The sequence below is a fragment of the Leuresthes tenuis genome, unplaced genomic scaffold (assembly GCF_036924035.1).
Source record: "Leuresthes tenuis unplaced genomic scaffold, fLeuTen1.0.hap1 SCAF_2, whole genome shotgun sequence".
Lineage (NCBI taxonomy): Eukaryota > Metazoa > Chordata > Actinopteri > Atheriniformes > Atherinopsidae > Leuresthes > Leuresthes tenuis.
Window position 1 is genome coordinate 34736380 of NW_027325356.1, and position 24839 is coordinate 34761218.

Below are 24839 nucleotides of genomic sequence, written 5' to 3' on the forward strand. Positions count from 1 at the left end.
ATTTAGTATTAAATAAGGTTGATTGAGGACATTTTCCTTTTGTTTTGGCTAAAAAAAATTCAAAACTTGAAGCCATAAACACTGGAACAGGTATATTCATATGCTGTACATCCCAATACTATACTATTGTTGTTAAGTATACAACCTTATAAAGTTTGTGCATTACCTCTGAGCATAAAGCTTTCTCTCTGTACAATTTTGCAAATGAGCATAGTTTCATGGAGCAATTGTCAAGGACAAATTGAGAGATATCGCTGTGGCCTAACCCATGGGGATTGCGACTCTGTGTTTTAAAGCCATTGTTGCCTTAGAAGTTTGAAATTTCTTACGCACCACCAGGCAATATTATGACACAATGAATAATTTAATTTTGTAATCTGTAGTAAACAATGATACTGGCTACAACTTTTAAGCAATTTTTAACAGTTATTTGTCATGTTAAACTGTCTTTTGCTAAATGATACCCATTTAATCTATAACAACATAATCAATAAAGCATGTTTATGCACAGGGTGCAAAACTATCAGTTTGGGACTTTTGAAAAAATGTGCCATTGGCTGCAGTTTGCTAAGTGCAGTGAGCTAGCACTAAATCTTGAGAGTTAAAGTTTTACTGGAGCGTTATGGATAAAAATGCCTTGTCAGCCATCTGCCACCTTCTCTCTCAGCAGCCATATTTCCAGGTTGCTTCGAGTCCTGAGGGAAAAACTGCATCGCCACCCAGGGCCAACCGCCACTATTACAGTTCTGTTTTCCCATGGAGGAGAAAGAGAGAAGAGTAAAAATCACAGACAGACAGAGTGGTGCTGCAAACTGAGACAGGTGATGCTAATAAAGACTATGAAGGTATAACCGGGAGGAAAGACATGGCAAATATTGAATACCAACCTGATGAAGATAAAATGTTGAGCTGTAAAAACAGTTAAAAGACAGTTTTAACTTCATATATGCACTTCACCATTGATTACCAAGACAGGAAAGCATTTGGTAACTACTACCTTGTAAGGCTACTCCGTTTGTTCTAATAAAGAAGCTTTTTAAAACTGTATTCTGGTGCAAAGTCACACAACATTTTACTTAAAACAGCAGAAAAAACTTGTTACTGCATCAAAGGTAAATTGTCTGTGTCGTTTCATGTCGTATTCACCTCTGTGTGAAATGGAAAAAATGACTCAAGCAAAAATCGTCTACATCCTACTTCCACTGGACAGATCCTAACTTTGCATACTCACTGCTCTGCTTCTGCCCCTAACTCTTTTACTGCATCAAAGGTGCATAGAAATTTTGTCATTAAATTACATATTCAAAATATGTATAAAAGTAAATTGTAGAAAGTCATCATCCGGATATAACTCAGCAAATGAGTCAAATCTCCCTAAAAAGAAGTGCAGTGATTAATATGTTTCAGCCTGCAACAACTTGTTTAATACTAACTTATGCAGTAAAAAGCATCTCATTCTTTAAACAACCATGCCAAAAGAAACATTCAGAGAAGCCTTTTGCACTGACAGGTAAGTGATGCTGTAATGCTGCAAGAATTCACAAAACTTGAGGCAGAATTCAACATGGCACGCTACTAAACAAATGTCAGTGTTGGTAAAATTCCGTCAACTTTTTAGGGTATTTATTTACTATTTTCCTAATCGTATCTTGCTCTACTTCAAACGCTCTGGAGCAAAATGAAGAGTTGGATTACCTGAACAAGTTAATTGACGAGTGTTACGAGAGAGGCTACATGTCGAAGCATCCTTCGGCAAGACCACGTTGCCTACCGATGTATCCATCGGTGTATAATTGGGGTGCTCCTCATGCCATCTGGATGTGTAGACAGAATGGTCTTTGTCATTCTGACATGCTGTGTTATAGAGTCCCCAATTAGAATGGTATCTATTCCATTTTGTGTGGAGGTGTCAATTGCTCGTCCTCACCTTGGTTGTGGGATTTGGGCTTCACCTAATATTCAGGTTAGCCCTTGGCTGAGTTTTGGGGCCATTTCTCTTGTTTTTATTAATTTTTGCATTACACTCATTGTCACACATTCTATTTGGAGTCAGTGGATCATATCTATTATGCAATGGGACTTCAGGTGGAGGAGTGAGCGTTGGTTTAGTTTTGATGCTGGGTTTACCGCTACAAGAGACCAGGTCCTGGCTGGGGTTGATGACTTTGGTTTGGCACCAACATTTTTCCAGTAGGAGAACCCCATGGTCTCTCTGTCATGTCTCATTTTTCCATTCAAATTCACATGCTGGTAAACATGCGTACACAGAAAGAGAGACCAGAGGTGTGTTCCACGAGTGTAGATAAAGAAAGCCAGGCTGTATCAGGAAAGCCTTGCTTAAACTAACACCACTTTATGTAACATACATTTTTACATAAAGCATGCTGAATTGTCTCTGTATGAGACGTACAAATATACTGGCCCTACTCAGATTATTTATAATCAACATGCATCATCATACTTTGACTGTATTATTGGAAGTGTCTGATCCACATAGTAATTCTTCACTGTTACATCTCAACAGGAGCAATCTTAACAACCAAAAAGGTACCTGGCAGCAGGTGAAAATAAAGTACAAGAACATATTTTGGTAAGTGGGCTTTGAAGAAATGTTTCAACAAAAAATGTGTTGAGCTGTAAATATGTTGTACTGTAGCTACCAAAAAAAGACAGGCCTCTGCCACTGGTGGGGGTCCTCCACCTGGAAATCTCACACCAGCAGAGAAACTTGCTCTAACCAGCAACAAAGAGTGAGGTAATTAATAAAGTAAAGTAATACAAGAAACTGAAAATAAAAAAAAATGTCAAGCTAGAGATTATGAAACTGGAGCGGGATGTAAGTATAAATTCTGACAAAGGAGAAGATCATGGTGTGAACTGTATTTAATTCTGTTTTCTCCCTACAGCTTGAAAAACATGACTAATCAAACAATTCAACACAACTTGAAACTTGTCATCATTGTATGGTTCAAGCAAAGTATTAGAAATTTGTTTATACATTTATATGGTGCCATGGCCTAATGTTTGGAAAAATATAAATTAGCTCTATCCATTTGGCCTTCTTACACTTGCTCCAACCTAAACTGCTACTCTGTTAATGCTGAATTATGAAAAGAAGTTCTCACTCAAATGTCACAACAATAAGGATCAACGGCAATATGTGTCCCTGTATCGGTTCCACTGGCAAACCTCTGTGCCAGTGAGGATGCTCGAAAGATCCTAGAATCATGAACTGATTCCGGCCATTTAGCCACAATGTTGGAAATGAAATTACCTCCATCACAGGTCACCTATATGCATGGAGGATAGGAGTCAATGAGTCATCGGAGATGATTAACTTAATGCAAATATGTCAGCCAGTGGATTGTTTTACATTATCGGCTATTGTAAATGTGGAGCAGCAGCCTTTCCCCCGTTTTTCTGAGTCTGGTCCTGGGTGGGTGTAGGTCAGGTGTTTGTGAAATGTAGGACGGAGATATAATAAGGTATCAATTAGTTTTAATGAATAAAATGTTCTTTTTAATTTAATTTCATGTTCTTGTGCAGTTGCGTTTCTTTAGTTGCACTGATTATTTTATTTATTTTTGAGACCGTGAAAGTGGTGATATGATAACCACAATTTTTACACGAGTTGCGGGAGCGCAAAATTCTACCAGGTGGAACTTTCTTTTGGGAGTCTGTTACAGTCAGTCGGATATTCATTAAGACACAGCTAAGCTAAGCTTGAACGTTAACCTGCCCAGGAACAGTCTAGTTCACCGGCATAAGTTACCATGGTTACTCAGTGGGCATTCAAATAAGCCAAGTTGGTGGAACGGAACTCTCTTAAATGAGCCAGAATTATCAAGATAAGGCTTTCTCTTTATCCAGCTTCGTGGAACACCCCTCTGAGATTTCCAGGTAAAAATGGGCTACATATCCCCACTGTTGTAGCTTCTCTGGCTACCACAACTTACCGAGCACATTGTCACAGTTGCGATCTTGTGCCCTCTTGTGCCCTCACCATCACATGGCATCGCATGGCTGCCATTTTATGTCAGTATCCTCCCCTCTTCTCCAATACACATGTACACACACACAGACTTATGGTCTACCTCTCATCACTTATTCATTTTGTACATAGGATTAGCTCAGAAGACAATAGTGTTTATTAATTAAAGTACTTTTGATTTAATCATTTTGCCAACTATAATAAATGCAATTGTACTAGAGGAGAAGTTGTTTTGTGGTCATTGTGTATGCTTCACTATGAGAACTGCTTGCTGTCAGTGCTTAGATTTATAGCCTTTTTGTATGTGTAATATCTGTCTCTGATTGACATGTTTAGATATATGCATATTTTGAGACTGATTTGGGGTTTTAGTAATTCACTTCTTTTGCTGTGTGACCCAAAAGGTAATAATTTTAGTGATTAATTTTACTGATAAATCTTGGACACTTATTTATATTTGCTAATAAATAATCCAGCTCCTGCTTGATCCCCAACACCATGAAGACCTCTACATTCAGGACTCAATTTTTATTTTTTTAACTAAATAAATAATAATTTTCGCTTTAACCGAGGGGGTCCATGTTTGTACATTTTATACAAAATTTATGTTTTGCTCTTTCAGTTTTAAGGATCATTGTTGGGTGAAAATTTACTAATATACAAACAGATCTGAATTGGGATCCATCTTCCTACTGCTTACTGCTGATAAATTAAATCAAAAGAGCCTTTGTAAGGCCATGCCAGAATTCACTCTAAGTCAGAAGAAATTTTGGTTGCTAAGATTCAGAGAAAAGGCATGAGAAGCACAGTGCATGGAGGCTGAGCATAAACATTGTGGCTTCCAGCAAGCTCTCTGGCAGGCTAACCTCGACTCTTTCCTAGGTTCCATAATGAAAAGGGGTGCTAACCCTGTCAGCCTGACGAGACTGGCAGCTTAATGTGCTGGAAAAAATGGGAGGGTGAAGATATATAAATAAATAACAAACATCCCAGCCACATTCCATGAAGGCTGGTTAAATGCTAATCATGGCTGATTAATCAGGTCATAATTTCACTGAACCAAAAGGTTTGCCAGTAAATTGTGTAAAAATAGCACTTTTACACGTGTCCTGTCACACTTAGTCATGGCAAGACATCAAATTACAACAATGATTCAAGTCAATAGATCAAAGTGTAGTCTGGGTGCTTACAATACGTTTGGGAAGAAGCAGAGTGAAAGAATTTTCTCTTCTTGTGAACAATTCACTTGTTTTCTCCTCCTTTTTCAAATTATTACAATCTGTTTTAAAGCTGCCAAATGCCATTCAAAGCACTGCTTGTTGAACTTTTAAGAATCTGTGGTGATAGAATAGAAAATACTTTATTCATCCCCAGTGGGGGATATTAAAAAAGTTAGATAGATATGAAGTCCACAAGGTCAGTTGCTATCAGATTAATTGAAAAGAGTGCATGTATGGAAGAGGCTTTACGAACCACTTATGGATCTGCTGGCCAAGAAAGCTTTCTTTGAAACTCATGTACATAAACTGTAGATGGGTGCTGTGTTTCGAGGGGTTAAAGTAGGTATAAGGGAAAGGGGTTAAGGTTTGTTTTTGCAGGGAGATTCCAGAGGGGTGTTCCACGAACGTAGCTAAATAAGGCCAGGCTGTATCGGGAAAGCCTCGCTTTCTCCCAATTAAGCCTCCAGTTGTTCCACTAAGACATTTCAGCTGCATCTAATCGAGGCTAACTGAAGTGAGGCTTACATAGCTTGGCTATGTGCGAGTGCCTGAGTAATGTAGGAAGCCCTGACGAGTGGATAGTGGAAGAAAGGAGATGGCAGAAAAGGAGAGCAAGACATGAGCTGTCATTTTCTTGGCAGCTGAACAAAGAATGCTGATGGAGCTGCATGAGTATTTTAAAAGTGTCATCACCAGGAAAGGAAAGCTGTGATCAATAAAGTGAGGGAAACGGCCGCAAACAATTGCCAACAGACTAAATTCAAACTTCAAACAAAATTAAAACTTCATACCATCGTCAATTGTTACATGTTTATTTCACTGTCCTCATGTATTTATGCTCTCCTCTGTGTTTTACATTTTTTTACAAAAAGCATGCTGAATTGTCTCTCTATGAGATGTACTGCATAAATATATTGGCCCTACTCACTTTATTAACAACCCAATAATCAACACGCATCATCATACTTTGTGACTATATTATCGTGAGTGTGTGACCCTCATATTAATTCATAACTGTTACATCTCAACAGGAGCAATCTTAACAGTCAAGCGTACCTGACAGCAGGTGAAAATAACTTTGACTTTATCGCAGCCGCTGGTCTCCTTTTCTTTCCTTTTTGCCGCCTCTAGATTGTTATTGTTGACGCTGCTGCATTTATACGTCATATGACGTCTTCTCTGGCAATGCGTTAAATGGCTACCGTAATAACTGGTGTTACTTTGAGTCTGCGCGCATTTCTCCCCATTCAGTGTCAAAATCGGGCACATTTTCTGGGACAGGGTCCTCATGTACAAAGGGTACGTACGCACAAAAGAGTGGCGTACACACGTCAACGATCAGATGTATCATGAACGAAATGACCGTGGAAATAGGTGGTGCCTCACGCAAATTTCAGGGCTGTCGTACGCACTTTTCTACAGCGGTTGCTTCTTTGGTGACACTTACAGGTGATGTTGGGAAACTGTTATAATGAATAAATTTAAAACGTCTGAAACGTCAAATAAAACTCTTTGCATTTGGAGTTTAGTGTGCAGCGTCCTCCCTTTATCCATGTTTGCGCCTTCACCAGCACCTCCATAAACTGTGGTGTGCGTTACTTTCACTAAAAAAAAAAAACAGACAGACTAACACAAGTTATTGATACCTCAATAAATTGCACAGACAGTTACAATTTCAGTACACTAAATTACTTGTCAAAACACTTAAAGGTTTTTTGACAACATTTGAGCTGAAGCCGTTTTAAATGACAGCGCTTGAGCTGATGCCGTTTTATGAGAACTTTTGAGCTGAAGACGTTTTAAATGACAACGTTTGAGCTGATGCCGTTTTGAATGACAACGTTTGCGCTGATGCTGTTTCATATGAGAACTTTTGAGCTGAAGCCGTTTCATATGCTAACTTTTGAGCTGAAGCCGTTTTATATGAGAACTTTTGAGCTGAAGCCGTTTTAAATGACGTTTGAGCTGATGCCGTTTTATATGAGAACTTTTGTGCTGATGCCGTTTTAAATGACAACGTTTGAGCTGATGCCGTTTTAAATGATAACGTTTGAGCTGAAGCCGTTTTAAATGACAGCGTTTGAGCTGAAGCCGTTGAGTCTGACATTTGTTTTTCTGAGGCCGTTCATTGTGAAAAGTTTTTTTATGAAGCCTTTTGGTGCGAGTGTGACACCTTTTCGTCTGAGGTATGACGCTGAATTGCCTGATCCTGAGGATGTCCTAAAATGTACAACGTACCCCGGTTTCCAGGAACCCCAACGTGGTCATCACCTGTATGGCAACAGGCAGCGCATGGCTCCTCGCTGTGTTGCGCTCCAACGCCGGCCGCAGCTCTGCGCATAGCTCCAGGAGGATTTCCCTCGGGAACCTAAAGCGGCTGATGAGCCACTTGTCCTCATGTGCCAACAAATCATGTCTGCTCTCTCCTTATTGCACCATTTGCTCTGTCTTCCAACACTGCTAAAGCAGCCATTGTTTTTAATAGCATGCACTTTAATAGCACCACTTTGCGCATACTTTTATATTCACTCTAACTGTAATTGCAGACACATGGGTGTGTTAATAGTTTATCAGTGATAATTGTTCATGTGTCTCAGATGTGCATATCGCTCATTCTGAGGACAAATTGTGTTTAAATTTATTCATTATAACAGTTTCCCAACATCACCTGTAAGTGTCACCAAAGAAGCAACCGCTGTAGAAAAGTGCGTACGACAGCCCTGAAATTTGCGTGAGGCACCACACATTTCCACGGTCATTTCGCTCTTGATACATCTGATCGTTGACGTGTGTACGCCACTTTTTTGTGCGTATGTACCCTTTGTACATGAGGCCCAAGGTCCTTCATAGGTGAAGGTGATGAGTAATTAGAAGCACCGCCGGCCGCCGCACCCACCAGAAGCAGGACCACACACAAATACATAGAGAGAAATTCATGGAAAAAAACAACAGAACCTGAACCCTGACAAAGAGTGGAGGAGAGGAAGAAAGAGAATGTGCTCATCTGTAGAGCTTATGAATTGGGATATTTAAGGAAACAACTGAAGGGGAAAATGAGGGATAGTGGTGTTTTCTGAAGACACAATTTGAGTAGAGAAAGATCAAGTGTACTGTTGACGCTAGAGTTTCTGTTGGTGGCAGTTCCCTCTTTATGTCCCCTTATCTGGTGATCATATCTAAAACCAACTACCTTATTAGTTTTAATTTATTCTACTTCTCTAAGCCATGAATTCAAATTCAAACTGCTATTGTAAAGAAGTTCACCACACCTGTCTTCTCTCGCCACTGTCTTGAAATATGTATTTGAGTAAAAAAGAATTGTCAACATCTTGTTCTCCTGCTCTTGCCTGCTGACTACAGCCCATTGAGCTGACAAAACAGCCTTTCATATGAGATGTATGCATTCTTAGTCACTCCACTGTTATTAGCACAAGTGTAAGGTAGCTGGCATAATTCTTTCCTGGTAATACTTAGTTCACTCTCTCTATAAAAAAACAGAAAACTATACGATATGCAATAACATGGAAAGAAAAGGAGGAATGATGACAAGTGCAGATGGAAACAGGGCAGCATGACCAAGGAAAATGAGAAATTTTATTCATGCTGAGTAAGGATTCAAGTGATATTTATTCACTCTACCAGGTTGTGAAATTACCCTAAGAATTTTGACTTTTTTCATGGTTGAAAGACAAACTTTTGAGAGGAGTGGTACACAAAAATCCACCGGGACAATTCTGACTGCACAGGTCCACAGCTGGCCCAACCCATCCTCTCCACCTCCCATATATCAACTACGCAAACAAAATGTATGGACTTGCATGCGGTCGTAGCCAAAGTGATATGACGACACCACCTTCACTGAGGAGGAACTATGAAGAACTCAGCTCAAAAAACCAACTCCTTTAGCCTCAAGTTGTTCGAGCAGAAAATATAGCTGATGGCAAGTGGTACTAGAATATTACTGTTCTGCATTTTATTGCTTTGGTGGGGATAATACTTGGATAACAATTGAGTAAAATTATTTGAAACATCCATCAGAACAACTGACCAAACACGAGAGCAGCGATTGACATGTTGAAAATGCTTTTAAATAGGGCTTGCTTTACAGTGCTAACATTGCAGCACTAAAAAAACTGTCCATGAGCTGCACAATCATAAGATGAGATGAAAATGATGAACTTCAAAGAATTATCACATGCCTAAAGCTAGTAGTAAATACAAAATTGCCTTACAGGGTGATGAATCTTCAACTTCAGGGCAACTCAAGACGGCATTATGAATCACAGCCTTACTTAAAAATGGCCTGAGCTAGCAAAATTGTATTTGGAGCAGGTGTCATAGGCTCTTTTTGTTGCTGTTCAAGTAGATAAACAATAGACATGGCCTGCAAATTACAGATGGTAATTGTGCTGCATTACATGATTGGAAAGAGAGGTTTTAGAAATTCATTGAGGTGATGGACGAAACAGTGTCTGGCCTTACAGTGAAATAAAAGACACTGTCTAAATAAGAAATTGATTGCACAAACCTATGATGGTGCAACAATTGTGAGTGGACTCATTCATGGGGTTCAGACACTGATAAAACAGGTGAAATTTTTAGCGCAATTTGTGCTTTCCTATGTGTGCAAGTTCAATCTCACTCTGTGTAAGGTGTGCTATGCAAGTATTTCCAAAAGTGAAAGTGGTCTTTGCTGATTTGTCTACCTTGATTAAGTGTCTGCCTTAACAAGGTTTGCCAAAATGAACTGGTCAGTGATCAGTGCATCCAAAGGCCACTGGGTACATAATGGACTTTCAAAAGCAAAACAGTAAATGCTGTGTGGGAGAACCATGTGGATATCAAAAACTTTCTGCATAGAATATGAACAGAATGTGTATGAAACACCATTTGTGAGGCCTGTGAAACCTTTCTACAGTTGTTCTACCAACTGCTGCCAGAATTGGACTTTCTTTATAACTTACTGTAAAAACAAGATGTTGGTGCATCAACAATCAACAGTGCCATGGACAGCTTCAATAAAAGTATAGGTCGATTCAAATGAATAAAAAATTAAGTTTGTGATTCTGTGGTGGTTCAACTAGTGCAGAGATTTTGTGCCACATTTTGTGGACTGTAACTCAACAAATCATATCCACCTTCAGAAGTTGAATATACAACCAAATTTTGCCAACGGGAAATAAATTTAAGCTCAAAACAGAACCAAAGCTGTTTTACAATCACTTAAAGTTGCAAGCGGAAAATACTCTGTCTCACTACATGTGATTTATCAGGACAAACCCCAATATGTCTTATCTGAGACAGAGTCAGTGCTCAAAATTATCATGCTGACACCAATGACCAAAGCTGAGTCAGAAAGAAACTTTTAAAAAGTTCAATATTTCAAAAGAAAAGGATGAATACATTTATATGAAACACAAATAGACAGCAAAGAGTAAATAGGCTTGCTATGCTGTCAACAGAAAATTCATTAATCAATGGATTGTTGGACTTTGACAGAAAGGTTATTGACAAAATAAGACAAAAACTGATGTCCATATTTTCTTTTCATAAAATACACGTCATCTGTGGTTTCTTCCCCTTTTTTATAAAGTGTTTTATTTGCTGGGACACAGTTGCTTTATAGGTGGTATCACAGCTGCAGGCTACAATAAATGTGACATATACTTACTGATCACAAAATGTGAAGGGTTTTGAGTTATTAAATTTAGTTAATATAAACAGGTACATTTTCTGTGATTATCGTTCAGTGTTTTCGCCTTTTTCTAAAATTACTTCTTGATAGTTTCCACATGAATTGTGCAGCTAACCACCAAAGGAATGCCTGCTGTTAAGCACTCAAGAATTGTGCTTTTACCATTAGCATTCATTCTGGATACAACCTAATTGGGTTTCCCATTATAATACATTCAACATGGTGGTAATGAGTCAAATATAGTGGCATAAATAAAGAGGCATAAATAAAAGAGCACACAGAAGCACAAAAATGATAATGCACTAATTATTCAAGCATTTTTGTATGACCTAACAGTTCTGAAAATGTATTTATATACAAAAATTAAACAGATGAATGTTATTTGTAAGCATTATTACAGATGTCTAAGCATCACTTTTGAAATCAGTTAACTTAACTGATTTCAAAAGGAGACATAATGACAGTTTTAATTGGTGGTACCTTGAAGTCCACATTGACATAATATCCTCTCTATGACTATGTTGTACTGTACTATTGTTGTCTTTTGTTCTCTCACACATACATAAACACAGACACAAGTGCATCGATGGACCTGCACAGTGTGATGAGATGACAGCAAGCTCAGGCTGCCTTGGTTTCTAACCAAGTGTGTAAGAGGGAAAGTGGGGTTTTCTGTGTGTGTGTGAGAGAGAGTGCTGAGGCCTGGACAGATGACACTTTCATGGCACAGTGAGACAGGCACAGCTGGACAGGTGTAAGAAAACACTCAATTCCCTTGCCCGTTCACAAATGCCTGACACACACAGGTGTGCATGCACACCCACAAAAACACATGCATGGCTAGATACATGCATAAGCTCATATTTTCCTACTTACACATCTATATTCACAGATATTCACTGACATCCAAAAACACTCTCAAGTGTGTGAGTACTTTAAGTAGCATAAAACAAAAGCAAAAACAGTGTATGATGTTGCTCTTTAGAATCAGTGTGTGTGTGTCAAGCTGAAGCTCACTGCATCACCTTGAAAGCTATTGAGCTATTTCCCCTTATTCTCCTTTATCTCACCACTTTGCTTTCTAGTTGTCTCCCTTCTTAAGATGTCCTATGTGGACCTCAGTAATTTTGGTCTTAATTCAGGAAACCACAAAGATGTGTGGAGTTGAGCAAAGGAAGAGAGTAAAGCATTATAATATTTCAACCCGTGTGTAAAAAAAAAACAACAAAACCAAGCAAACACCTGACTCAAATGGAAAAAGAATTTGCTCTTGGTTCAGACATGTGGTCCAGCTCACTCTTCTGGCTGAACTTGGCAGCAACTATAGTAGGTGATGTTTCCTTTCGCTTAACTGGTTGTTGTTAGCTAAATTCATTTTAAAAATTATATAAACCCAGTCAAAAGAAGAATTTATGATTAAATACAGTTTTGAGGTTTTTTTGACTTACAGTTGGAGATAATATGATTGAATTGCTAAAGTAGAAAACAACACACTTGTTACCATGACTAATCCTACTCACACTATAAGTAGTATAAAGAAAGATAAGCTAAATGCATGTGATGCTAGCATAGCTGTCTTTGAGTAAATACTTGAAAAATTACTGACCTCCTCTCATGAAGCTTTTTAGTGAATGAACATGTTAGATGCCAATGTACAAGTTGTATGTTGAATACATTTTTTTTTCATTGTAAAGAATCTCATGCATCTGCCCTCAGTGACAACAGACCAGCTGCCCTAACATCCCATATCACGAATGTCCTGGAGAGACTGTTACTAGCTCACCTAACTAAGCAAGTGAAAACCTTTCAGGAACTACAATAGTTTTCTAATCATCCTGAGGTTGGTATAGCTACTACCTAGTTCAGTAAGCCTACTCCAACTGGACAAAGCAGGCAGCATGGTGAGTATCATGTTATTTGATTTCTCCAGTGCTTTTAATACAATACAGCCTGCACTGCTATGTAAGAAGCTACAGGGAATACAGGTGGATGCGTTAACAACCACCTGGACTATTTACTACTATCCACAGAGACATCCACAGTACACGACAAGAGACATGCTATGGGATATCAGTTATTTTGTTACACACAATTCAGTCCCCTGTACAACCAAAGTGAGAACTTGGTTTGCATTGCCAGCAGTAAGTCAGACTTATTGTTCTTGATGTTCTACAACAAGAACATGGACAGCCTGTCATCAATATTCATGGTGTTAAGTTTTTTCATAGCAGCCTTTAATGTCTGAACATATCTCTCAGCCAGACTATTGAAGAGCATCTGGAACTCCTCAGAAGATAAGGTGGTGGCATTGTCTGTTACAATTTTACTCAGGCAAACCATAAGAAGCAAGCAGTCTCCCAAGCTTTTCACAGTAGGCTGTGACATCGGAAACACTTCCAGCCACTTTGTATATGCATTAAACACAATCACGAATATGTTGTTCAGGAAAGGTCCAGCAAAGTCTAAATGTAGTCATTTCCAGGACTCACCTGGAAACTCCAGGCTCCAACTGACATTCACATTCTTTGCACATTTGCTCCACATCTGAATCCAGATCTGGCCACCATGCATATTTACTAGAAGGGGCTTTTGTCTTCACTATACCTTGGTGCCCTAAGTGAATTTCCTTTAACACAGCTTTTCTCATTTTTGAGGGTACAATGACTCTGGTCCCCCATAGGACATATCCTTGCTCTGTAGATAGGTAATTTCTCTTTGTGAAGAACACTTTCAACATGTCCTCTACTTGGTTTTGCCAGCCTTCCATGACATACTTTGGCTAGCATACTGTCAGTGCATGTCCTCCGGGCAACTAGTGTGGCATAGAGCGGCGCCTCTTGTAGATGCTCGACAAGCAGTGAATGAACAGTAGCCGATGCTACAGTAGTTCCTGTGTCACTGGTTTCAGGTAAAGGGCAACGAGAGAGTCCGTCAGCATTGCTGTGCTCCCCTGACTTGCAATTGACAATGTTGTAGTCATAAGCTGACAGTATAATTGCCCACAGCTGAATCCGTGCAGCAACCAGGATAGGCAGGCTCTTGTGCTCACCAAAAAGCGTCAATGAAGGGCAATCGTCAGTGACTAAAGTAAAATGTCTTCCCCCCAAATACTGGTGGAATTTCTTTACTCCATAAATCAGTCCCAGTGCTTCCTTCTCTATTTGAGAATATTTTTTCTTAGCTGGAGACAGACTTCGGGAGTCATAAGCAATTGGTCTTTCCTCTTCATCCACAAGATGGGTCACTGCTCCAATGCCATATGCAGAGGCATCACATGCCAAGATGAGTGGCTGAGTGGGGTCATAGTGTGCTAAAACCTGGTCAGTCGTCAACAGGTTCTTTTACTTCACAAAAGTTGACTGTTTTGCGTCAGTCCATTTCCAAGTTACATTTCCTTCAAGCAGTCTGTACAGGGGTGTCAACGCAGTGCTCTGCTGAGATGGAAATCTCAGCAGAGCTAAGTCCGAAGAAGTCCCAAGAAAGCCTAGAGCTCTTTAACATTGGTTGGAGCCTCATGTATTGCCGCTCAACCATGAGCGTGCGTGTGTGTGCCGTGCGAGTGTGTGCATGTGTGGGTGTGTGTTCATTTATCTATTTATTCCTCTTTTTTATTCTTTCTCTGATTTGTTTGGAAGTGTGGGTGTACTTAGTTGACTGTGGTTGGGGCTGGGTCTGGGATTTAATGTCCTCTGGCCTGCTTGTGCTGTTCCTGGCAGGAGGAGGGCATTGCCGCTTCATGAGACTGTATTGAAACAACAGAGCGTAGTCAGTTTAAGCCTTCTTCAGCTCTGCTGAGGTGTATTTTAGATAATCCATATATCCATTTTCTATACCGTCAATCCATCGGTCAGGTAGCGGGTGGGCTGGAGCCTATCCCAGCAGTCATCGGACGAAAGGCGGGGTACACCCTGGACAGGTCGCCAGTCCGTATTTTAGATCAATTTATTTGATTTTTTTACATTTAACTTTTTGTGCATGTAGTACATTTTTTAGACAGCAAAGATAAAATAGCTAAGTATCTTATAAGTTCCACTTCTAAAAATTTTAGATTCTTGGAGTACAAGTCAATCATACTTCTCAACCTCCCTGTATGGCAGATAGTTGAACCTTAGTTTCAGGGGGAGAACTTTTGTTCTGGCCATGGAACACTGGACCAGCTGTTTACCCTTACAAGTACATTGGAGAGTGCATGGTACTTTGCCTTCATGTGTTTTTTTGGACTTGGAGAGGGCTTAAGCTTAATTTATACTCTTCCAGAACGTCGTCATTGACCATTCAAAGTTCTGCGTCAAGGGAACACGTTGCTCTGCAATTCACCATGCCGGTAGTAAGGTGTGGCTGTGTGTTTGTGTGGTTTCAGGGGTTATAGCCGAATCCTTGCTTTTTCTTCTGGTCAAAGTTAACAACAGTAAACAATGGCAACCGAGGTGGAGCAGCTGTATTTGCAGTTGGAGCTTATCAATATTGAAGAACAAATGCTTAAATTACAAATGTTGAAGCGCAGGTGACAGAGAAGACGTTTGCAGGGGTGGTCTTTACGACCGGCTGAGGCTGGGAACGGATGAAATTACAACCTGGATGAACAAATGCAACTTCGAATGTCAACGAGCTTCTTCGCCGTATACAGCCATTAAGACCGGAAAAGGCAGCTGCCGGAAATTACGTTCTGAGCGGACCAATAACAGCACTAACGGCTCGTGTCTACGCGACGTGCAGTTAGAATTTTTTGGAGGTGCACGTTGGGCTACGGCGGAAGGGTCAACGTTGACAACGTCGGTACTAGGTCGTGACGTCGTCGACATGATGTTAAAGCATAAACTACGACTTAGACTGGTTTAAGTCATATTTATCTGAAAGATTTCAGTTTGTTCTTGTAAATGAAGAACCTTCCTCATACACCAAAGTAAGGCTCCAGTCACACTGCAGTTGCAAGTGACCTGAATCTGATTTTTTTCGCTCATATGTGACCCATACCTGATTTTTCTTTTGACAGTGTGAACAGCACAAGTCGCATTGAATCTGACATTTTCGAATCAAAATCAGGCCACTTTTAAATGTGGTACTTTTTTTAATGCGCACGCAATCTGAACAGCCAGGTTGCATTTAATGTGACTTTGACGTCATTTTGGTCATTCGTCATGCCCAGGTGCACAGCCTTGGGACTCCACAGCGTCGGGTCCACAGGAAGTCGGCCATTTTGAGTTGAACATGCAAATTGATCGAACTCCTCCTACAGATTTAATGCCAACGGCTTCTAACTTGGTGTGCTTACTTGTCAGCCATGGTCTGTCAGCTACATACCCAAAGAGCCTCTGCTCGCCACAAAACCCAAAGTCACTCATAACTTTTGCATACATTGTCCGATCTTCACCAAACTTCATAGGCTTCCAGGGGACTCTGCCCTGACTGCATACATATGTACATACAGACACTCACCTATAGCGCCACCTGCTGGTGGTTGGAAACGTCAATCTGTTTCCGAACCTCGCATATCATATGCGTTCGAACTTCTCATATGCGAAGTTCAAACTTCTCCTACAGATTTAATGTTAGCGGCTTCAAACTTGGTGTGCTTACTCGTCAACCATGGGGGATTAAAAGTTGTGATCAAATCTTCCAAATTCTAAAAGATGTGTCCGCAGCAGACCCTCAAACTCAAAGGAGTCACTACTGCTCACCACATCTGCCTCCACATGCATAGTTTGTTTAATATTGTGGAGATCAAGGTTTCTTATTTTTACATTGCTCTAATTTAAATAAGCATATGGGTGAATTTGTAATTATTGTGCATATTCAGAAGTAATTATCTAATATTCAGCAATATTTATTATTTTTATTTCAGAACCACATTAATGCACTTCGTAAACTTCTGTTGGTGACTATGTGGATTTTGTAAATGGTGACAAAGCCTCTACATAAACATTCTTAAAGTCAACTTCAACTGTATCTGTCCTTTACTGGACATCCCGGAGCATGTTTGAATCCAGCCGTTGCCAACTGTGCAGACAGGTGAGAGCTTTCAAAAGCTAACTGAATTTTTCAATGATATTTGTTGTAATTTGGCGTTAAATAAAAAAAACTGAATTAGTTAATTTAGTTGAATTTTGCAGACATGAGATTGTAATAAATAAGAAATATAAAAATGTATGTAAATGTGGATTTTCATCATTTTCTAATTATTTTTTACTCAGTAATTAAATAACTCTTCATGATATAGACATTGATGATAATAAGCTGATAATGTTTCTGAATGATATTGCCTGTTGTTGACATTGGTTGTGTGTTACACAGTTAATTTCACTGGGTTCAGTTATTTTTCAACAAGGCCACATTTAACAGAAATTACCTATTGTAACCTATTGTAGAAATAAAGTATAGTAAGATAACTACTGTAGTTTAGTCTGGGACTGACTGGAACTGATTACAATTTTACTTCTGATTGTATCATCATCAAATACACTGAGATGTGCATCACAACACTGTTCTTAGCAATATACATGTAGACATTTCCAAGTTTGTAACTGAGGACCAGACTTTATTTTACATGATTTGCTACATTTGGCAAACAGCTTTGTTCCACACACCTACACACACACACACACACACACATATTTGGTAAGAATTAGGCATTAAATGTACTTGGTTAAGATTAGGAAAACATACTGTGTTGTGACTTTCGTGGAGTCCAAATTACCTAATGTGCTACACTTAATAGTTAAAGATGAGAAGTCACGAAGTGTCAAAGATGAGACAGATTTAGCTGGTTCGCGGTCCAATGATGGTTTTATTGCAGAGTTACAATTCGACCATACATGAGAAGTAGCCCGGGTTAAGTCTGAAAACTCTTCTGAAAGTTCCCCTCTTTTACAAAAGTTGGGCCTGTGGATGCTCCTCCCCGGGCCCCTCCTTTTGTATGGCGTATTTTCCCTAATCTTCCGCCGTTATGTTTTAATCAATTAGTTTACCCGTGGCAGGGCCCTTCGTCCTGTCTTTTTTAAAACCTTTATTCATGCAATAGTCCTTCCCACTACTCCTAACCTCCCCTCTACATCCATATTTCCTGTTTTTACTATCTTTGCATTGATGCGTGACTCGACACTGACCTTAGGTACTTTCCATGACCTTAATGCCTGACTCGTCCTTACACAGAGCTAAACTTTGGTACTTTCCATTGGTACTTTCCAGACGTTAATGCCTGACTTCCATTGGTACTTTCCAGACATTAACTTTCGTAAACATGCCTTCATATTCTATTACTTTTAGGGCCCGGTAAACTTACACCACATTTCCCCCCTGTGGTCCTGATAAGGACCACCCATCAAAGAAAACCACGTTTCAGTAGATATCGTGCACACACAGATTAATGAAGTACAGCACACTGGTTATATTATAGAGGTAAAAACACCACACCAACAGTAAGTAGTCAGCACATATGCAGCCCACAGTGAGGATCACGAGAAGATGAAGTTCCAACTGTAAGGACAGCTGTATGACTTCACCTTAAAATCCATCCTGGGACTGGCCCATCCAGATGGCTGTCGTGATCGTCCCTGACGGCTCCTAGCTGAACCTTGCAGACATGGCCAGGGAAACATCCTCTCACATGTAGAGTGTGAGAGGTAAAGCCCTAGCCAGGTGGCAATGTCAGCAGTACAACATGTCAACACTAAACTAATCGTACCATAAAAATCACATGTGAACATGCAGGGTAAATATACTAGTGACATAATGATAGTTGCAACAGCACACACCAAACCATGTCCATTTCTGCTCACGCAGCTAGTTACCTTTGGTTTGTTCTAAGGGCAAACCCTTGGCACTCGTATGAGGGTTAATCCTCAGAAACCTTTTTTTATAGAAAGATTTTTAATTATTGTTTTCACTAGCTTCATTGCCACTAGGACAATGCTTAAATTGTACCAATTTAAAATCACTCATCAGGCCTGTGCCTATGACACAGGCTAAGCTTACAACAGAGGGTTCACACCCTTGCTACTTCAGCATGTATATCGCTATAGAGCACCACAACATAGTGCCATGTAGCAATATACTTATTCACGGTGCATATGCACTCGTGAATACATCATTGAACCATGCTTACATAGCAAGGTTACTAATTTACAAATATTAATTATTAACCCCTTTATCCATAAACAAGCACTAAGTGTATATCTGTATTTACTACCTTTGTCTTAATTACTTTCATTCCTTTAATCCATCGTAATATGTTATACATTCTCTTTCAGATAGTCCCATTTCTATTGTCTTAATCCTCAAGCCGGTCCGTCCTGGGGTAAGGTGGGTTCCCCCACCCCCCTTCTCAGTATGGCTTCCATTCCATTGACTGCAGTGGTTTGTCGCCGCAGTCTGTTTTGACAAAATGTGAGAAGAGAGGCATTGGCTTGTCGCAGTTGCGTTAGGGTTAGCTGGGCCCGATCATAATCAGCCTGGGTCCGATCCATCTGCCTTTGCAGAGTGTTGGCTGTCTGTTGGGCAAGGACCATTTGCTGAGTCAGTCGCTCTTGCTCCGCTCTCGCCCGCGTCAGGTTCTGTTTGTACTTGCCTCTATGAGCGGAGCTTCTGACTTTCTGGATCTGTTTGCGGGCCATAGGAGTGAGACCTGCTCGCAGCGCAGAGTAGACTGTTTTTGTCATGGTCCCAATCTCACCCCCCGAAGATCACTGAGTTGTATGTACTGATCGAAAGGCCGGGTCAGGAATGCTGAGATATGAGCCCTATCACCCGGGCCGACTTGAAGATAGGTCGGTCTGACAGATGGAGGTCTTGCCATCGGTTGGATCGCAACTGCTGGTTGGTTGATGTGGATCTCCGAAGGATGCCCTTGATCCTCTGGATCGTCTGGACTTTGCGGGTTGGACGGAGGTCTGCGGAAAGCTGGTGGCCACGGGATGTCGGATAGATCTGCTGCTGGTCTCGCTGGATTCCCCCTTGGTGGTGTCTGGGACTGGCTCCACTCAGGCCCCCCTGACGGCGGGTCGAAGTGCCTTTCGTCCTGCTGGGAGTCACTAAGGTGCCTATTTGGAACAAATGGGTTGGCGGCTAGGGGTGGGTGTGTTCCTACGTGTGTGTGTGTGTAGTCCCCTCTGCTAGAACTGTGACCAAACCAATCATCCACGGCCACATGTGGTTGGGTAAAGAAAGCTTCCGCCATTTCCAACAGTCTGTGATGGAGACATGGTAGGTTTTAGTTGTTATGTGAGTATAACATGTATACGAGAGACTTGCCTTCCTTTGTATATATGATGATCGACAACATGTACATGAATATTTACAACATGTATGTGAGTATTTACAACACGTACCTTGTGGGGAGCAGGCGGCGACCATCTACCTTCCTACCTATTTTCCTATATTTCATACAGCCCTATACGTTCTTCCACGTCTGGGTGATTTTGCATCAACACTACAGGAAATTGTCCAGTTATGCTACCAAAAAGACGTGATATTAGGAGACGGAGTAAAGGTATGACACAGCAGATCACCAGCAGCACCACCAACACAATACCGGCCAGTACTATTCCAGCCATTTTTAGGTATTTTAGCCATCCTAATTTACCTAGCCAGTCCCAAAAGCTTGTAATTTGCGTGTTCCAATTGGAATTTTTCACATGTTCATCTCGCAGCGGCTTCATTTCTTTCAGGACTCCTGTCAAACTACCGTTGGCGCCTGTGTGTATTGGAATCAAGGTGCAACATTCTTCCCCAATTACATCACAAATTCCCTGATCCTCTGCCATGCGTGTTTCTATCACAAATCTATTTTACAAGGTCATTAATAACGTTGCATGTAATTGTTCCCGCACTAGCGCCACCCCTTTGACAGTGAAATTCATAAATCTTTGTTGATTAAACCAAAGGAGAATGACCCACCGACTGTTTCTAGCTATGTATTGGACGTTTGCTACAGTTCCTGCAAACGGAACCGAGCCTAATCCCCTCCCAGTCTCTATCCAGGCTTCTCCTATAGCAGTGTTATCATCAGGAACACCCAAGGGGATCTGATACCAGGTAATATAAACTTCATTGGATGCTCTCCAATCCCATGCTTTCCAAACATCCCAGTCCTTATCTGGGTTGGAGTCAGGAGCACTTAGTTTGCTCCTAAGGTGTATTTTAGTTTCATTTGATTCTTGTGTAATTAAGGATAAACGTCCTGTTAACATTATTGGAGCACATATGCCCGTCCAGTTGGCCGGTAGGTGTGGCAACATAGTGGCGTTACTCTCACAAGTCCAAAAGATATCTCCCAATGGTTCTGTTCCCTTTCCCAAATCCAGCAGTCTGTACTGGGCTATATAGGACGAATTTTGTTCATAAATCACATGTCCCCCGTTTTGTACTATTTGCTTACATTGTATTCGGGCTTTCGGACTGGTCTCACATATTTTGATGGTTCCTGTGGCATTTCCTGTGGTTAGTTTCGGGTACCATGTTAATCTGCTGCATCTCACCAATCCCTCCGCATCCGTCATCACTGCAGATGCTCTCTGCGTAACCTCCTCCAATTCGTCTCCTCGTGCTTTGCAGAAAGGAAAGATAAGGTCGTCAGGCTTGCGCACCACTGGGGGAAGTACTGTCAGTGTGTCATAATCATCAAAAGCAAGCTTTTTGGGGCAGACCTTCTTGTTTCCACTCCATCCAGACAGTCCCCCTGCCATGTGCATTGTACAGTGGGGAAAACATTTGGAAATGTCTGGACAATCCCCTATCTTACTCCCTGGTAATATTTGAACTTGGGGCAGTTTTTTAGCATTATAGCAGGCAATGCAGTCTCGTTTTTCCTGCTTTCTTGCTGCAAACATATCGCTTATTGAATACTGTATCCATTGTTGGAACAAATTTGTGTCCCAATGTGCTGTTCTTAATTTGTTCAAATCCCGTCTTTGTCTTTTATTCATCAATCTTACGTTGATTCTGGCTTCTTCTACTGACATGCTCTGTCCTGTTTGTGTGTTTTTACACATTGTCTTGGTGCATCTTACCTGAATGGTCACCGTCCCCTCCCCACTGCAGTCCGCGTTTTGGGGATATCCCAGCCAATGCTTACCCATTGACTCGGCCCCTGTTATTTCTTCTGTTAACACATAATCATATATATCTGCTTTGACATGCATTATGTATTTAATTTCCCCATTATCACTATCTATTATTCCTTTGTTAGTGGCTAATGTGGTCATTGCCAAAGCGCATGTGTCTAATGTGTGTCGCGGGGTGACTGTGTGAGGATTAGTTATGGTGGTTACTATACTTTGACATGCATTATTTATTTAATTTCCCCATTATCACTATCTATTATCCCTTTGTTAGTGGCTAATGTGGTCATTGCCAAAGCACATGTGTCTAATGTGTGTCGTGGGGTGACTGTGTGAGGATTAGCAGTGGTGGTTACTATAATTTCCCCCGTTGTTAGCCCACAGAGGGTTAACACCATCATGCAGCTAATCTGAATCAGAGGTAAACCAGTCCCCTCCCGGCGTGGGCGGATATGTGAAAGATTGTGGGACAGACGGGCCTGGTACTTCCTCTTGCGGTGAAAGCGGCGATGGGCATGTATGTGACGGGCCATCTGATGAACGTGCCACACCGTCATCAGAACCCTGTTTGTGTTGCGAATGGTGCTCTTCAGGTGCTGGTGGGCCGTCTTGAGGCACCACCTGACTTACAGGAGCACCTGCGTCAGTAAGAGGGTCACTGGGCCTGTCAGGCGTCTCAGCAGCATGTGAATGCTCTGAGTCGCTGGATTGCAGTCTTTGCCGACGGGCTGACAAACGGGCTGACCTCCTCTGACCATGTGGTGACAGTGATTCAGAACTTGAGGAGGTCGGTGACGGACTGGAGCTGGTGTCCTGAGGGAGGCTGTGCACCGCCCTTTCAGCATGCTCAGACCCCGACGGTTCTGGAAAGTGTCCAGGTGGGTCTGGTGGCCTATAGCGGGTGCAGTGATTCTTGTGGAACCAGAAGGGCTTACCTTCAACCTTCAAAGCAGTGGGAGTAGTGAGCACAACCTTAAAGGGTCCCTCCCTACGTGGTTCGTTCCACTGTCGCCTAAACACCCGTATGAACACCAGGTCACCAATTTGGACGTCGCGAACGTCAAGGGGAATGTGTGTCTCATCTTTGCCGTGGGCTTCTTTCACCTGTTGGAACACAAGTCTGTGGATTTGAGTTAATGCACGTAAATAATCTCCCATCTCACGTTCCAGCTGAGCCATGGCAGGCCCCTCCAGTGGTCCTCTAGTTTGTGGGAGAGGCATAGGACGCCCTGTAAGCAAGTCATGAGGAGTTTGATGGGTTATTCGATTAGTTGGGGAGCGCATTGCCATCAATGCCAGGGGAAGTGCGTCTACCCATGGTAGTTTGCCATTGCAATCAGCCATGATTTTAGCTATTTTGGTTTTCAAGACACCATTGGCTCGCTCCACAGACCCCTGAGACTGTGGTTATAAACACATCCATACTTCTGCTTGATACCCAGGATTTTGAACATTTCTTGTATCACCTGTGAAACAAAATGCGGACCATTATCAGATGAGATGGTGTCTGGCATGCCAAACCTGGGAAACACCTCTCTACACAGAAATTTTGCTGCAGCCTTGTGATCAGCCTTGGAGGTGGGGCAGGCCTCGATCCACCTACTGAACCTGCAGACAACAACCAGCATGTATCTTTTACCTTGTACCCGGTCAATCATATCCACATAATCCATAACCAGATGTCGAAAAGGACCATCTGGCATGGGAATGTGAGCCAAAGGCTGGGTAAACATTTTGCGGACATTGTACTTTGGACAGTGAGGACACATGGCAAGTTCTCTATCAACCATCGGTGTCATGTATGGCGACCACCACACAGCTTGCAGCTTTCTGATAACTTGGGCCCTAGAACAATGATCAGGTTCATGCATCTTTTTAATAGCAATAGGCAGCAGGGATAGTGGCAAAACAAAATGCACGCGGAAACCCCGCCACAACCCCAGATGGGGGTGTGAAGTTCGAACTGCTCCCCTTTGAACCCACAGGCGTTTTTCTGCTTCCGTTTTTCTGCTTGTTTTGTGCTTCTATCAATGATGCTAGGTTTGTTATAGGTGCACAATCTTCTTCAAACAGAATCTGTCCCTGCACTACCTGGCCTGTCACTTCTTTGGCTGCCTCGTCTGCCAAATTGTTGCGTACCGCAATGGGTGAGGTGTTGTTTTGATGCGCTGCACATTTAACTATGGCTAAGGGGGTTGGAAGTTGTATAGCCTGTATTAGTTCGATCACTGCTTGTCCATGTGCCACAGGGGTGCCATCAGTACGCACAAACCCTCTTTGCTTCCAGATACTGGCGTTTATATGGCACACTCCATAGCCATATCCACTATCTGTGTAGATTGTTGCCCTTTTGTTAGCTGTTAATTTACAGGCTGCTGTCAGTGCTTTAATCTCAGCTAATTGGGCAGAACAAGGCTGGTCCAGACTCACTGATAGTAGTTTGGTGAAGGAGCCATCAGGATTAAGTTGGACGATTCCATACCCAGCCTTGTTCCCTGTCTCGCCCCTGACACATGAGCCATCAACGAACAAGGTCAGGTCGGACGGAATAGGGTGATTGAATAAATCATCCCTGACTTTCATGAAGGTGTCCGTCTCCTTGAGACAATCATGGGGCTCACCTTCTGTTGGCAATACCATTCTTGTGGCCGGGTTTATGGTAGTGCATCTCAGTACTGTCAAGTCAGGTCCTGAAAGCAGGATCTCATAACCCGTTCCTCGTGCTTGGGTTATCACAAAGTGTGGGCTTGTGAGCATTGCATGCAGCTGATGTGAAGTGTACAAGAATATTGGATGGCCCATAGTGATGACAGAGGCCTTCTTGTATGTAAAAGCGGCCGCTGCTAGTCCCTGGTAACAGGGTGGCAGCCCTTCTTCCA